Source organism: Procambarus clarkii, chromosome 53, assembly GCF_040958095.1.
Source record: "Procambarus clarkii isolate CNS0578487 chromosome 53, FALCON_Pclarkii_2.0, whole genome shotgun sequence".
Lineage (NCBI taxonomy): Eukaryota > Metazoa > Arthropoda > Malacostraca > Decapoda > Cambaridae > Procambarus > Procambarus clarkii.
Genome location: NC_091202.1, coordinates 17,064,534 through 17,080,713, shown reverse-complemented (window position 1 = coordinate 17,080,713; position 16,180 = coordinate 17,064,534).

The window sequence follows — 16,180 nt, the reverse complement described above, 5'->3', positions numbered from 1 at the left end:
CACCAGGAGTGACTGTAGGACCCTCCCAAGCACCAGGAGTGACTGTAGGACCCTCCCAGACACCAGGAGTGACTGTAGGACACTCCAAGGCGCCAGGAGTGACTGTACGACCTTCCAAGGCACCGGGAGTGACAGTAGGACCCTCCCAGGCATCAGGAGTGACTGTAGAACCCTCCCAGGAACCAGGAGTGACTGTAGGGCCCTCCCAGGCACAAGGAGTGACTGTAGGACCCTGACAGGCACCAGGAGTGACTGTACGACCCTCCCAGGCACCAGGAGTGACTGTAGGACCCACCCAGGTACCAGGAGTGACTGGTGGACCCTCCCAGGCACCAAGAGTGACTGTAGGACCCTCCCAGGCACCTGGAGTGACTGTAGGACCCTCCCAGGCACCAGGAGTGACTGTAGGACCCTGCCAGGTACCAGGAGTGACTGTAAGACCCTGCCAGGCACCAGGAGTGACTGTAGGACCCTGCCAGGCACCAGGAGTGACTGTAGGACCCTGCCAGGTACCAGGAGTGACCGTAGGACCTTGCCATTCACCAGGAGTGACTATAAGACCCTGCCACTCACCAGAAGTAACTGTAGAACCCTCCCGGCCACCAGGAGTGATTGTAGGACCCTGCCAGGCACCAGGAGAGACTGTAGGACCCTGCCAGGCACAAAGAGTGACTGTAGGACCCTGCCAGCACGGAGGGTGACTGTAGGACCTTGCCAGACACCAGGAGTGACTGTAGGACCCTGCCAGGCACCAGGAGTGACCGTAGGACCCTCCCAGGCACCAGGAGTGACTGTAGGACCCTCCCAGACACCAGGAGTGACTGTAGGACCATCCAAGGCACCAGGAGTGACTGTACGACCCTACAAGGCACCGGCAGTAACAGTAGGACCCTCCCAGGCATCACGAGTGACTGTAGAACCCTCCCAGGCACCAGGAGTGACTGTAGGACCCTGCCAGGCACCAGGAGTGACTGTTGGACCCTGCCAGGCACCAGGAGTGATTCTTGGACCCTCCCAGGCACCAGGAGTGACTGAAGGACCCACCGAGGCACCAGGAGTGACTGTTGGACCCTCCCAGGAACAAGGAGTGACTGTAGGACCCTCCCGGGCACCAGGAGTTACTGTAGGACCCTGCCAGGCAAAAGGAGTGACTGTAAGACCCTGCCAGGCACCAGGAGTGACTGTAGGACCTTGCCAGGCACCAGGAGTGACTGTAGGACCCTGCCAGGCACCAGGAGTGATCGTAGGACCCTCCCAGGCACCAGGAGTGACTGTAGGACCCTCCCAGACACCAGGAGTGACTGTAGGACCATCCAAGGCACCAGGAGTGACTGTACGACCCTACAAGGCACCGGGAGTAACAGTAGGACCCTCCCAGGCATCACGAGTGACTGTAGAACCCTCCCAGGCACCAGGAGTGACTGTAGGACCCTGCCAGGCACCAGGAGTGACTGTTGGACCCTGCCAGGCACCAGGAGTGACTCTTGGACCCTCCCAGGCACCAGGAGTGACTGTAGGACCCACCCAGGCACCAGGAGTGACTGTTGGACCCTCCCAGGAACAAGGAGTGACTGTAGGACCCTCCCAGGCACCAGGAGTTACTGTAGCACCCTCCCAGTCACCAGGAGTGACTGTAGGACCCTCTCAGGCACCATGAGTGACTATAGGACCCTGCCAGGCACCACGAGAGACTGTAAGACCCTGCCAGGCACCAGGAGTGACTGTAGAACCCTCCCAGGCACCAGGAGTGACTGCAGGACCCTCCCAGGCACCAGGATTAACTGTAGGTCCCTCCCAGGCACCAGTAGTGACTGTAGGATCCTGACAGGCACCAGGAGGGACTGCAAGACCCTGCCAGGCACCAGGAGTGCCTGTAGAACCTTCCCAGGCACCAGGAGTGACTGTAGGACCCTCCCAGGCACCAGAAGTGACTGTAGGACCCTGCCAGGCACCAGGAGTGATTGTAGGACCCTCCCAGGCACCAGGAGTGACTGTAGGACCCTTCCAGACACCAGGAGTGACTGTAGGACCTTCCAAGGCACCAGGAGTGACTATACGACCCTACAAGGCACCGGGAGTAACAGTAGGACCCTCCCAGGCATCACGAGTGACTGTAGAACCCTCCCAGGCACCAGGAGTGACTGTAGGACCCTGCCAGGCACCAGGAGTGACTGTTGGACCCTCCCAGGCACCAGGAGTGACTGTAGGACCCTCCCAGGCACCAGGAGTGACTGTAGGACCCTCCCAGGCACCAGGAGTGACTGTAGGACCCTGCCAGGTACCAGGAGTGACTGTAAGACCCTGCCAGGCACCAGGAGTGACTGTAGGACCCTGTCAGGCACCAGGAGTGACTGTAGGACCCTGCCAGCACCAGGGGTGACTGTAGGACCCTGCCAGACACCAGGAGTGACTGTAGGACCCTGCCAGGCACCAGGAGTGACCGTAGGACCCAGCCAGGCACCAGGAGTGACTGTAAGACCCTGCCAGTCACCAGAAGTGACTGTAGAACCCTCCCAGGCACCAGGAGTGACTGTAGGACCCTGCCAGTCACCAGGAGTGACTGTAGGTCCCTGCCAGGCACCAGGAGTGATTGTAGGACCCTCCCAGGCACCAGGAGTGCCTGTAGAACCCTCCCAGGCACCAGGAGTGACTGTAGGACCCTCCCAGGCACCAGAAGTGACTGTAGGACCCTGCCATGCACCAGGAGTGATTGTAGGACCCTCCCAGGCACCAGGAGTGACTGTAGGACCCTCCCAGACACCAGGAGAGACTGTAGGACCATCCAAGGCACCAGGAGTGACTGTACGACCCTACAAGGCATAGGGAGTAACAGTAGGACCCTCCCAGGCATCACGAGTGACTGTAGAACCCTCCCAGGCACCAGGAGTGACTGTAGGACCCTGCCAGGCACCAGGAGTGACTGTTGGACCCTGCCAGGCACCAGGAGTGACTCTTGGACCCTCCCAGGCACCAGGAGTGACTGTAGGACCCACCCAGGCACCAGGAGAGACTGTTGGACCCTCCCAGGAACAAGGAGTGACTGTAGGACCCTCCCAGGCACCAGGAGTTACTGTAGGACCCTGCCAGGCACCAGGAGTGACTGTAAGACCCTGCCAGGCACCAGGAGTGACTGTAGGACCCTGCCAGGCACCAAGAGTGACTGTAGGACCCTGCCAGGCACCAGGAGTGACTGTAGGACCCTGCCAGGTACCAGGAGTGACCGTATGACCTTGCCTTTCACCAGGAGTGACTATAAGACCCTGCCACTCACCAGAAGTAACTGTAGAACCCTCCCGGGCACTAGGAGTGATTGTAGGACCCTGCCAGGCACCAGAAGAGACTGTAGGACCCTGCCAGGCACAAAGAGTGACTGTAGGACCCTGCCAGCACGGAGGGTGACTGTAGGACCCTGCCAGACACCAGGAGTGACTGTAGGACCCTGCCAGGCACCAGGAGTGACCGTAGGACCCTCCCAGGCACCAGGAGTGACTGTAGGACCCTCCCAGACACCAGGAGTGACTGAAGGACCATCCAAGGCACCAGGAGTGACTGTACGACCCTACAAGGCACCGGGAGTAACAGTAGGACCCTCCCAGGCATCACGAGTGACTGTAGAACCCTTCCAGGCACCAGGAGTGACTGTAGGACCCTGCCAGGCACCAGGAGTGACTGTTGGACCCTGCCAGGCACCAGGAGTGATTCTTGGACCCTCCCAGGCACCAGGAGTGACTGAAGGACCCACCGAGGCACCAGGAGTGACTGTTGGACCCTCCCAGGAACAAGGAGTGACTGTAGGACCCTCCCGGGCAACAGGAGTTACTGTAGGACCATGCCAGGCACCTGGAGTGACTGTAAGACCCTGCCAGGCACCAGGAGTGACTGTAGGACCCTGCCAGGCACCAGGAGTGACTGTAGGACCCTGCCAGGCACCAGGAGTGATCGTAGGACCCTCCCAGGCACCAGGAGTGACTGTAGGACCCTCCCAGACACCAGGAGTGACTGTAGGACCATCCAAGGCACCAGGAGTGACTGTACGACCCTACAAGGCACCGGGAGTAACAGTAGGACCCTCCCAGGCATCACGAGTGACTGTAGAACCCTCCCAGGCACCAGGAGTGACTGTAGGACCCTGCCAGGCACCAGGAGTGACTGTTGGACCCTGCCAGGCACCAGGAGTGACTCTTGGACCCTCCCAGGCACCAGGAGTGACTGTAGGACCCACCCAGGCACCAGGAGTGACTGTAGGACCCACCCAGGCACCAGGAGTGACTGTTGGACCCTCCCAGGAACAAGGAGTGACTGTAAGACCCTCCCAGGCACCAGGAATTACTGTAGGACCCTGCCAGGCACCAAGAGTGACTGTAGGACCCTCCCAGGCACCAGGAGTGACTGTAGGACCCTGCCAGGCACCAGGAGTGATCGTAGGACCCTCCCAGGCACCAGGAGTGACTGTAGGACCCTCCCAGACACCAGGAGTGACTGTAGGACCATCCAAGGCACCAGGAGTGACTGTACGACCCTACAAGGCACCGGGAGTAACAGTTGGACCCTCCCAGGCATCACGAGTGACTGTAGAACCCTCCCAGGCACCAGGAGTGACTGTAGGACCCTGCCAGGCACCAGGAGTGACTGTTGGACCCTGCCAGGCCCCAGGAGTGACTCTTGGACCCTCCCAGGCACCAGGAGTGACTGTAGGACCCACCCAGGCACCAGGAGTGACTGTTGGACCCTCCCAGGAACAAGGAGTGACTGTAGGACCCTCCCAGGCACCAGGAGTTACTGTAGGACCCTGCCAGGCACCATGAGTGACTGTAGGACCCTCCCAGGCACCAGGAGTGACTGTAGGACCCTGCCAGGCACCAGGATTCACTGTAGGACCCTACCAGGCACCATGAGTGACTGTAGCACCCTCCCAGGCACCAGGAGTGACTGTAGGACCCTCTCAGGCACCACGAGTGACTATAGGACCCTGCCAGGCACCACGAGAGACTGTAAGACCCTGCCAGGCACCAGGAGTGACTGTAGAACCCTCCCAGGCACCAGGAGTGACTGCAGGACCCTCCCAGGCACCAGGATTAACTGTAGGTCCCTCCCAGGCACCAGTAGTGACTGTAGGACCCTGACAGGCACCAGGAGGGACTGCAAGACCCTGCCAGGCACCAGGAGTGCCTGTAGAACCCTCCCAGGCACCAGGAGTGACTGTAGGACCCTCCCAGGCACCAGAAGTGACTGTAGGACCCTGCCAGGAACCAGGAGTGATTGTAGGACCCTCCCAGGCACCAGGAGTGACTGTAGGACCCTTCCAGACACCAGGAGTGACTGTAGGACCTTCCAAGGCACCAGGAGTGACTATACGACCCTACAAGGCACCGAGAGTAACAGTAGGACCCTCCCAGGCATCACGAGTGACTGTAGAACCCTCCCAGGCACCAGGAGTGACTGTAGGACCCTGCCAGGCACCAGGAGTGACTGTTGGACCCTGCCAGGCACCAGGAGTGATTCTTGGACCCTCCCAGGCACCAGGAGTGACTGAAGGACCCACCGAGGCACCAGGAGTGACTGTTGGACCCTCCCAGGAACAAGGAGTGACTGTAGGACCCTCCCGGGCAACAGGAGTTACTGTAGGACCATGCCAGGCACCTGGAGTGACTGTAAGACCCTGCCAGGCACCAGGAGTGACTGTAGGACCCTGCCAGGCACCAGGAGTGACTGTAGGACCCTGCCAGGCACCAGGAGTGATCGTAGGACCCTCCCAGGCACCAGGAGTGACTGTAGGACCCTCCCAGACACCAGGAGTGACTGTAGGACCATCCAAGGCACCAGGAGTGACTGTACGACCCTACAAGGCACCGGGAGTAACAGTAGGACCCTCCCAGGCATCACGAGTGACTGTAGAACCATCCCAGGCACCAGGAGTGACTGTAGGACCCTGCCAGGCACCAGGAGTGACTGTTGGACCCTGCCAGGCACCAGGAGTGACTCTTGGACCCTCCCAGGCACCAGGAGTGACTGTAGGACCCACCCAGGCACCAGGAGTGACTGTTGGACCCTCCCAGGAAAAAGGAGTGACTGTAGGACCCTCCCAGGCACCAGGAGTTACTGTAGGACCCTGCCAGGCACCAAGAGTGACTGTAGGACCCTCCCAGGCACCAGGAGTGACTGTAGGACCCTGCCAGGCACCAGGAGTGATCGTAGGACCCTCCCAGGCACCAGGAGTGACTGTAGGACCCTCCCAGACACCAGGAGTGACTGTAGGACCATCCAAGGCACCAGGAGTGACTGTACGACCCTACAAGGCACCGGGAGTAACAGTTGGACCCTCCCAGGCATCACGAGTGACTGTAGAACCCTCCCAGGCACCAGGAGTGACTGTAGGACCCTGCCAGGCACCAGGAGTGACTGTTGGACCCTGCCAGGCACCAGGAGTGACTCTTGGACCCTCCCAGGCACCAGGAGTGACTGTAGGACCCACCCAGGCACCAGGAGTGACTGTTGGACCCTCCCAGGAACAAGGAGTGACTGTAGGACCCTCCCAGGCACCAGGAGTTACTGTAGGACCCTGCCAGGCACCATGAGTGACTGTAGGACCCTCCCAGGCACCAGGAGTGACTGTAGGACCCTGCCAGGCACCAGGATTCACTGTAGGACCCTACCAGGCACCATGAGTGACTGTAGCACCCTCCCAGGCACCAGGAGTGACTGTAGGACCCTCTCAGGCACCACGAGTGACTATAGGACCCTGCCAGGCACCACGAGAGACTGTAAGACCCTGCCAGGCACCAGGAGTGACTGTAGAACCCTCCCAGGCACCAGGAGTGACTGCAGGACCCTCCCAGGCACCAGGATTAACTGTAGGTCCCTCCCAGGCACCAGTAGTGACTGTAGGACCCTGACAGGCACCAGGAGGGACTGCAAGACCCTGCCAGGCACCAGGAGTGCCTGTAGAACCCTCCCAGGCACCAGGAGTGACTGTAGGACCCTCCCAGGCACCAGAAGTGACTGTAGGACCCTGCCAGGAACCAGGAGTGATTGTAGGACCCTCCCAGGCACCAGGAGTGACTGTAGGACCCTTCCAGACACCAGGAGTGACTGTAGGACCTTCCAAGGCACCAGGAGTGACTATACGACCCTACAAGGCACCGAGAGTAACAGTAGGACCCTCCCAGGCATCACGAGTGACTGTAGAACCCTCCCAGGCACCAGGAGTGACTGTAGGACCCTGCCAGGCACCAGGAGTGACTGTTGGACCCTGCCAGGCACCAGGAGTGATTCTTGGACCCTCCCAGGCACCAGGAGTGACTGAAGGACCCACCGAGGCACCAGGAGTGACTGTTGGACCCTCCCAGGAACAAGGAGTGACTGTAGGACCCTCCCGGGCAACAGGAGTTACTGTAGGACCATGCCAGGCACCTGGAGTGACTGTAAGACCCTGCCAGGCACCAGGAGTGACTGTAGGACCCTGCCAGGCACCAGGAGTGACTGTAGGACCCTGCCAGGCACCAGGAGTGATCGTAGGACCCTCCCAGGCACCAGGAGTGACTGTAGGACCCTCCCAGACACCAGGAGTGACTGTAGGACCATCCAAGGCACCAGGAGTGACTGTACGACCCTACAAGGCACCGGGAGTAACAGTAGGACCCTCCCAGGCATCACGAGTGACTGTAGAACCATCCCAGGCACCAGGAGTGACTGTAGGACCCTGCCAGGCACCAGGAGTGACTGTAGGACCCTGCCAGGCACCAGGAGTGACTCTTGGACCCTCCCAGGCACCAGGAGTGACTGTAGGACCCACCCAGGCACCAGGAGTGACTGTTGGACCCTCCCAGGAAAAAGGAGTGACTGTAGGACCCTCCCAGGCACCAGGAGTTACTGTAGGACCCTGCCAGGCACCAAGAGTGACTGTAGGACCCTCCCAGGCACCAGGAGTGACTGTAGGACCCTGCCAGGCACCAGGAGTGATCGTAGGACCCTCCCAGGCACCAGGAGTGACTGTAGGACCCTCCCAGACACCAGGAGTGACTGTAGGACCATCCAAGGCACCAGGAGTGACTGTACGACCCTACAAGGCACCGGGAGTAACAGTTGGACCCTCCCAGGCATCACGAGTGACTGTAGAACCCTCCCAGGCACCAGGAGTGACTGTAGGACCCTGCCAGGCACCAGGAGTGACTGTTGGACCCTGCCAGGCACCAGGAGTGACTCTTGGACCCTCCCAGGCACCAGGAGTGACTGTAGGACCCACCCAGGCACCAGGAGTGACTGTTGGACCCTCCCAGGAACTAGGAGTGACTGTAGGACCCTCCCAGGCACCAGGAGTTACTGTAGGACCCTGCCAGGCACCAAGAGTGACTGTAGGACCCTCCCAGGCACCAGGAGTGACTGTAGGACCCTGCCAGGCACCAGGATTCACTGTAAGACCCTACCAGGCACCATGAGTGACTGTAGCACCCTCCCAGGCACCAGGAGTGACTGTAGGACCCTCTCAGGCACCACGAGTGACTATAGGACCCTGCCAGGCACCACGAGAGACTGTAAGACCCTGCCAGGCACCAGGAGTGACTGTAGAACCCTCCCAGGCACCAGGAGTGACTGCAGGACCCTCCCAGGCACCAGGATTAACTGTAGGTCCCTCCCAGGCACCAGTAGTGACTGTAGGACCCTGACAGGCACCAGGAGGGACTGCAAGACCCTGCCAGGCACCAGGAGTGCCTGTAGAACCCTCCCAGGCACCAGGAGTGACTGTAGGACCCTCCCAGGCACCAGAAGTGACTGTAGGACCCTGCCAGGCACCAGGAGTGATTGTAGGACCCTCCCAGGCACCAGGAGTGACTGTAGGACCCTTCCAGACACCAGGAGTGACTGTAGGACCTTCCAAGGCACCAGGAGTGACTATACGACCCTACAAGGCACCGAGAGTAACAGTAGGACCCTCCCAGGCATCACGAGTGACTGTAGAACCCTCCCAGGCACCAGGAGTGACTGTAGGACCCTGCCAGGCACCAGGAGTGACTGTTGGACCCTGCCAGGCACCAGGAGTGATTCTTGGACCCTCCCAGGCACCAGGAGTGACTGAAGGACCCACCGAGGCACCAGGAGTGACTGTTGGACCCTCCCAGGAACAAGGAGTGACTGTAGGACCCTCCCGGGCAACAGGAGTTACTGTAGGACCATGCCAGGCACCTGGAGTGACTGTAAGACCCTGCCAGGCACCAGGAGTGACTGTAGGACCCTGCCAGGCACCAGGAGTGACTGTAGGACCCTGCCAGGCACCAGGAGTGATCGTAGGACCCTCCCAGGCACCAGGAGTGACTGTAGGACCCTCCCAGACACCAGGAGTGACTGTAGGACCATCCAAGGCACCAGGAGTGACTGTACGACCCTACAAGGCACCGGGAGTAACAGTAGGACCCTCCCAGGCATCACGAGTGACTGTAGAACCCTCCCAGGCACCAGGAGTGACTGTAGGACCCTGCCAGGCACCAGGAGTGACTGTTGGACCCTGCCAGGCACCAGGAGTGACTCTTGGACCCTCCCAGGCACCAGGAGTGACTGTAGGACCCACCCAGGCACCAGGAGTGACTGTTGGACCCTCCCAGGAACAAGGAGTGACTGTAGGACCCTCCCAGGCACCAGGAGTTACTGTAGGACCCTGCCAGGCACCAAGAGTGACTGTAGGACCCTCCCAGGCACCAGGAGTGACTGTAGGACCCTGCCAGGCACCAGGAGTGATCGTAGGACCCTCCCAGGCACCAGGAGTGACTGTAGGACCCTCCCAGACACCAGGAGTGACTGTAGGACCATCCAAGGCACCAGGAGTGACTGTACGACCCTACAAGGCACCGGGAGTAACAGTTGGACCCTCCCAGGCATCACGAGTGACTGTAGAACCCTCCCAGGCACCAGGAGTGACTGTAGGACCCTGCCAGGCACCAGGAGTGACTGTTGGACCCTGCCAGGCACCAGGAGTGACTCTTGGACCCTCCCAGGCACCAGGAGTGACTGTAGGACCCACCCAGGCACCAGGAGTGACTGTTGGACCCTCCCAGGAACAAGGAGTGACTGTAGGACCCTCCCAGGCACCAGGAGTTACTGTAGGACCCTGCCAGGCACCAAGAGTGACTGTAGGACCCTCCCAGGCACCAGGAGTGACTGTAGGACCCTGCCAGGCACCAGGATTCACTGTAGGACCCTACCAGGCACCATGAGTGACTGTAGCACCCTCCCAGGCACCAGGAGTGACTGTAGGACCCTCTCAGGCACCACGAGTGACTATAGGACCCTGCCAGGCACCACGAGAGACTGTAAGACCCTGCCAGGCACCAGGAGTGACTGTAGAACCCTCCCAGGCACCAGGAGTGACTGCAGGACCCTCCCAGGCACCAGGATTAACTGTAGGTCCCTCCCAGGCACCAGTAGTGACTGTAGGACCCTGACAGGCACCAGGAGGGACTGCAAGACCCTGCCAGGCACCAGGAGTGCCTGTAGAACCCTCCCAGGCACCAGGAGTGACTGTAGGACCCTCCCAGGCACCAGAAGTGACTGTAGGACCCTGCCAGGCACCAGGAGTGATTGTAGGACCCTCCCAGGCACCAGGAGTGACTGTAGGACCCTTCCAGACACCAGGAGTGACTGTAGGACCTTCCAAGGCACCAGGAGTGACTATACGACCCTACAAGGCACCGAGAGTAACAGTAGGACCCTCCCAGGCATCACGAGTGACTGTAGAACCCTCCCAGGCACCAGGAGTGACTGTAGGACCCTGCCAGGCACCAGGAGTGACTGTTGGACCCTGCCAGGCACCAGGAGTGATTCTTGGACCCTCCCAGGCACCAGGAGTGACTGAAGGACCCACAGAGGCACCAGGAGTGACTGTTGGACCCTCCCAGGAACAAGGAGTGACTGTAGGACCCTCCCGGGCAACAGGAGTTACTGTAGGACCATGCCAGGCACCTGGAGTGACTGTAAGACCCTGCCAGGCACCAGGAGTGACTGTAGGACCCTGCCAGGCACCAGGAGTGACTGTAGGACCCTGCCAGGCACCAGGAGTGATCGTAGGACCCTCCCAGGCACCAGGAGTGACTGTAGGACCCTCCCAGACACCAGGAGTGACTGTAGGACCATCCAAGGCACCAGGAGTGACTGTACGACCCTACAAGGCACCGGGAGTAACAGTAGGACCCTCCCAGGCATCACGAGTGACTGTAGAACCCTCCCAGGCACCAGGAGTAACTGTAGGACCCTGCCAGGCACCAGGAGTGACTGTTGGACCCTGCCAGGCACCAGGAGTGACTCTTGGACCCTCCCAGGCACCAGGAGTGACTGTAGGACCCACCCAGGCACCAGGAGTGACTGTTGGACCCTCCCAGGAACAAGGAGTGACTGTAGGACCCTCCCAGGCACCAGGAGTTACTGTAGGACCCTGCCAGGCACCAAGAGTGACTGTAGGACCCTCCCAGGCACCAGGAGTGACTGTAGGACCCTGCCAGGCACCAGGAGTGATCGTAGGACCCTCCCAGGCACCAGGAGTGACTGTAGGACCCTCCCAGACACCAGGAGTGACTGTAGGACCATCCAAGGCACCAGGAGTGACTGTACGACCCTACAAGGCACCGGGAGTAACAGTTGGACCCTCCCAGGCATCACGAGTGACTGTAGAACCCTCCCAGGCACCAGGAGTGACTGTAGGACCCTGCCAGGCACCAGGAGTGACTGTTGGACCCTGCCAGGCACCAGGAGTGACTCTTGGACCCTCCCAGGCACCAGGAGTGACTGTAGGACCCACCCAGGCACCAGGAGTGACTGTTGGACCCTCCCAGGCACAAGGAGTGACTGTAGGACCCTCCCAGGCACCAGGAGTTACTGTAGGACCCTGCCAGGCACCAAGAGTGACTGTAGGACCCTCCCAGGCACCAGGAGTGACTGTAGGACCCTGCCAGGCACCAGGATTCACTGTAGGACCCTACCAGGCACCATGAGTGACTGTAGCACCCTCCCAGGCACCAGGAGTGACTGTAGGACCCTCTCAGGCACCACGAGTGACTATAGGACCCTGCCAGGCACCAGGAGTGACTGTAGAACCCTCCCAGGCACCAGGAGTGACTGCAGGACCCTCCCAGGCACCAGGATTAACTGTAGGTCCCTCCCAGGCACCAGTAGTGACTGTAGGACCCTGACAGGCACCAGGAGGGACTGCAAGACCCTGCCAGGCACCAGGAGTGCCTGTAGAACCCTCCCAGGCACCAGGAGTGACTGTAGGACCCTCCCAGGCACCAGAAGTGACTGTAGGACCCTGCCAGGCACCAGGAGTGATTGTAGGACCCTCCCAGGCACCAGGAGTGACTGTTGGACCCTTCCAGACACCAGGAGTGACTGTAGGACCTTCCAAGGCACCAGGAGTGACTATACGACCCTACAAGGCACCGAGAGTAACAGTAGGACCCTCCCAGGCATCACGAGTGACTGTAGAACCCTCCCAGGCACCAGGAGTGACTGTAGGACCCTGCCAGGCACCAGGAGTGACTGTTGGACCCTCCCAGGCACCAGGAGTGACTGTAGGACCCTCCCAGGCACCAGGAGTGACTGTAGGACCCTCCCAGGCACCAGGAGTGACTGTAGGACCCTGCCAGGTACCAGGAGTGACTGTAAGACCCTGCCAGGCACCAGGAGTGACTGTAGGACCCTGTCAGGCACCAGGAGTGACTGTAGGACCCTGCCAGCACCAGGGGTGACTGTAGGACCCTGCCAGACACCAGGAGTGACTGTAGGACCCTGCCAGGCACCAGGAGTGACCGTAAGACCCTGCCAGTCACCAGAAGTGACTGTAGAACCCTCCCAGGCACCAGGAGTGACTGTAGGACCCTGCCAGTCACCAGGAGTGACTGTAGGTCCCTGCCAGGCACCAGGAGTGATTGTAGGACCCTCCCAGGCACCAGGAGTGCCTGTAGAACCCTCCCAGGCACCAGGAGTGACTGTAGGACCCTCCCAGGCACCAGAAGTGACTGTAGGACCCTGCCAGGCACCAGGAGTGATTGTAGGACCCTCCCAGGCACCAGGAGTGACTGTAGGACCATCCAAGGCACCAGGAGTGACTGTACGACCCTACAAGGCACCGGGAGTAACAGTAGGACCCTCCCAGGCATCACGAGTGACTGTAGAACCCTGCCAGGCACCAGGAGTGACTGTAGGACCCTGTCAGGCACCAGGAGTGACTGTAGGACCCTGCCAGCACCAGGGGTGACTGTAGGACCCTGCCAGACACCAGGAGTGACTGTAGGACCCTGCCAGGCATCAGGAGTGACCGTAGGACCCAGCCAGGCACCAGGAGTGACTGTAAGACCCTGCCAGTCACCAGAAGTGACTGTAGAACCCTCCCAGGCACCAGGAGTGACTGTAGGACCCTGCCAGTCACCAGGAGTGACTGTAGGTCCCTGCCAGGCACCAGGAGTGATTGTAGGACCCTCCCAGGCACCAGGAGTGCCTGTAGAACCCTCCCAGGCACCAGGAGTGACTGTAGGACCCTCCCAGGCACCAGAAGTGACTGTAGGACCCTGCCAGGCACCAGGAGTGATTGTAGGACCCTCCTAGGCACCAGGAGTGACTGTAGGACCCTCCCAGACACCAGGAGTGACTGTAGGACCATCCAAGGCACCAGGAGTGACTGTACGACCCTACAAGGCACCGGGAGTAACAGTAGGACCCTCCCAGGCATCACGAGTGACTGTAGAACCCTCCCAGGCACCAGGAGTGACTGTAGGACCCTGCCAGGCACCAGGAGTGACTGTTGGACCCTGCCAGGCACCAGGAGTGACTCTTGGACCCTCCCAGGCACCAGGAGTGACTGTAGGACCCACCCAGGCACCAGGAGAGACTGTTGGACCCTCCCAGGAACAAGGAGTGACTGTAGGACCCTCCCAGGCACCAGGAGTTACTGTAGGACCCTGCCAGGCACCAGGAGTGACTGTAAGACCCTGCCAGGCACCAGGAGTGACTGTAGGACCCTCCCAGGCACCAGGAGTGACTGTAGGACCCTCCCAGACACCAGGAGTGACTGTAGGACCATCCAAGGCACCAGGAGTGACTGTACGACCCTACAAGGCACCGGGAGTAACAGTAGGACCCTCCCAGGCATCACGAGTGACTGTAGAACCCTCCCAGGCACCAGGAGTTACTGTAGGACCCTGCCAGGCACCAGGAGTGACTGTAAGACCCTGCCAGGCACCAGGAGTGACTGTAGGACCCTGCCAGGCACCAAGAGTGACTGTAGGACCCTGCCAGGCACCAGGAGTGACTGTAGGACCCTGCCAGGTACCAGGAGTGACCGTAGGACCTTGCCTTTCACCAGGAGTGACTATAAGACCCTGCCACTCACCAGAAGTAACTGTAGAACCCTCCCGGGCACTAGGAGTGATTGTAGGACCCTGCCAGGCACCAGAAGAGACTGTAGGACCCTGCCAGGCACAAAGAGTGACTGTAGGACCCTGCCAGCACGGAGGGTGACTGTAGGACCCTGCCAGACACCAGGAGTGACTGTAGAACCCTGCCAGGCACCAGGAGTGACCGTAGGACCCTCCCAGGCACCAGGAGTGACTGTAGGACCCTCCCAGACACCAGGAGTGACTGTAGGACCATCCAAGGCACCAGGAGTGACTGTACGACCCTACAAGGCACCGGGAGTAACAGTAGGACCCTCCCAGGCATCACGAGTGACTGTAGAACCCTCCCAGGCACCAGGAGTGACTGCAGGACCCTGCCAGGCACCAGGAGTGACTGTTGGACCCTGCCAGGCACCAGGAGTGATTCTTGGACCCTCCCAGGCACCAGGAGTGACTGAAGGACCCACCGAGGCACCAGGAGTGACTGTTGGACCCTCCCAGGAACAAGGAGTGACTGTAGGACCCTCCCGGGCAACAGGAGTTGCTGTAGGACCCTGCCAGGCACCTGGAGTGACTGTAAGACCCTGCCAGGCACCAGGAGTGACTGTAGGACCCTGCCAGGCACCAGGAGTGACTGTAGGACCCTGCCAGGCACCAGGAGTGATCGTAGGACCCTCCCAGGCACCAGGAGTGACTGTAGGACCCTCCCAGACACCAGGAGTGACTGTAGGACCATCCAAGGCACCAGGAGTGACTGTACGACCCTACAAGGCACCGGGAGTAACAGTAGGACCCTCCCAGGCATCACGAGTGACTGTAGAACCCTCCCAGGCACCAGGAGTGACTGTAGGACCCTGCCAGGCACCAGGAGTGACTGTTGGACCCTGCCAGGCACCAGGAGTGACTCTTGGACCCTCCCAGGCACCAGGAGTGACTGTAGGACCCACCCAGGCACCAGGAGTGACTGTTGGACCCTCCCAGGAACAAGGAGTGACTGTAGGACCCTCCCAGGCACCAGGAGTTACTGTAGGACCCTGCCAGGCACCAAGAGTGACTGTAGGACCCTCCCAGGCACCAGGAGTGACTGTAGGACCCTGCCAGGCACCAGGAGTGATCGTAGGACCCTCCCAGGCACCAGGAGTGACTGTAGGACCCTCCCAGACACCAGGAGTGACTGTAGGACCATCCAAGGCACCAGGAGTGACTGTACGACCCTACAAGGCACTGGGAGTAACAGTTGGACACTCCCAGGCATCACGAGTGACTGTAGAACCCTCCCAGGCACCAGGAGTGACTGTAGGACCCTGCCAGGCACCAGGAGTGACTGTTGGACCCTGCCAGGCACCAGGAGTGACTCTTGGACCCTCCCAGGCACCAGGAGTGACTGTAGGACCCACCCAGGCACCAGGAGTGACTGTTGGACCCTCCCAGGAACAAGGAGTGACTGTAGGACCCTCCCAGGCACCAGGAGTTACTGTAGGACCCTGCCAGGCACCAAGAGTGACTGTAGGACCCTCTCAGGCACCACGAGTGACTATAGGACCCTGCCTGGCACCACGAGAGACTGTAAGACCCTGCCAGGCACCAGGAGTGACTGTAGAACCCTCCCAGGCACCAGGAGTGACTGCAGGACCCTCCCAGGCACCAGGATTAACTGTAGGTCCCTCCCAGGCACCAGTAGTGACTGTAGGACCCTGACAGGCACCAGGAGGGACTGCAAGACCCTGCCAGGAACCAGGAGAGCCTGTAGAACCCTCCCAGGCACCAGGAGTGACTGTAGGACCCTCCCAGGCACCAGAAGTGACTGT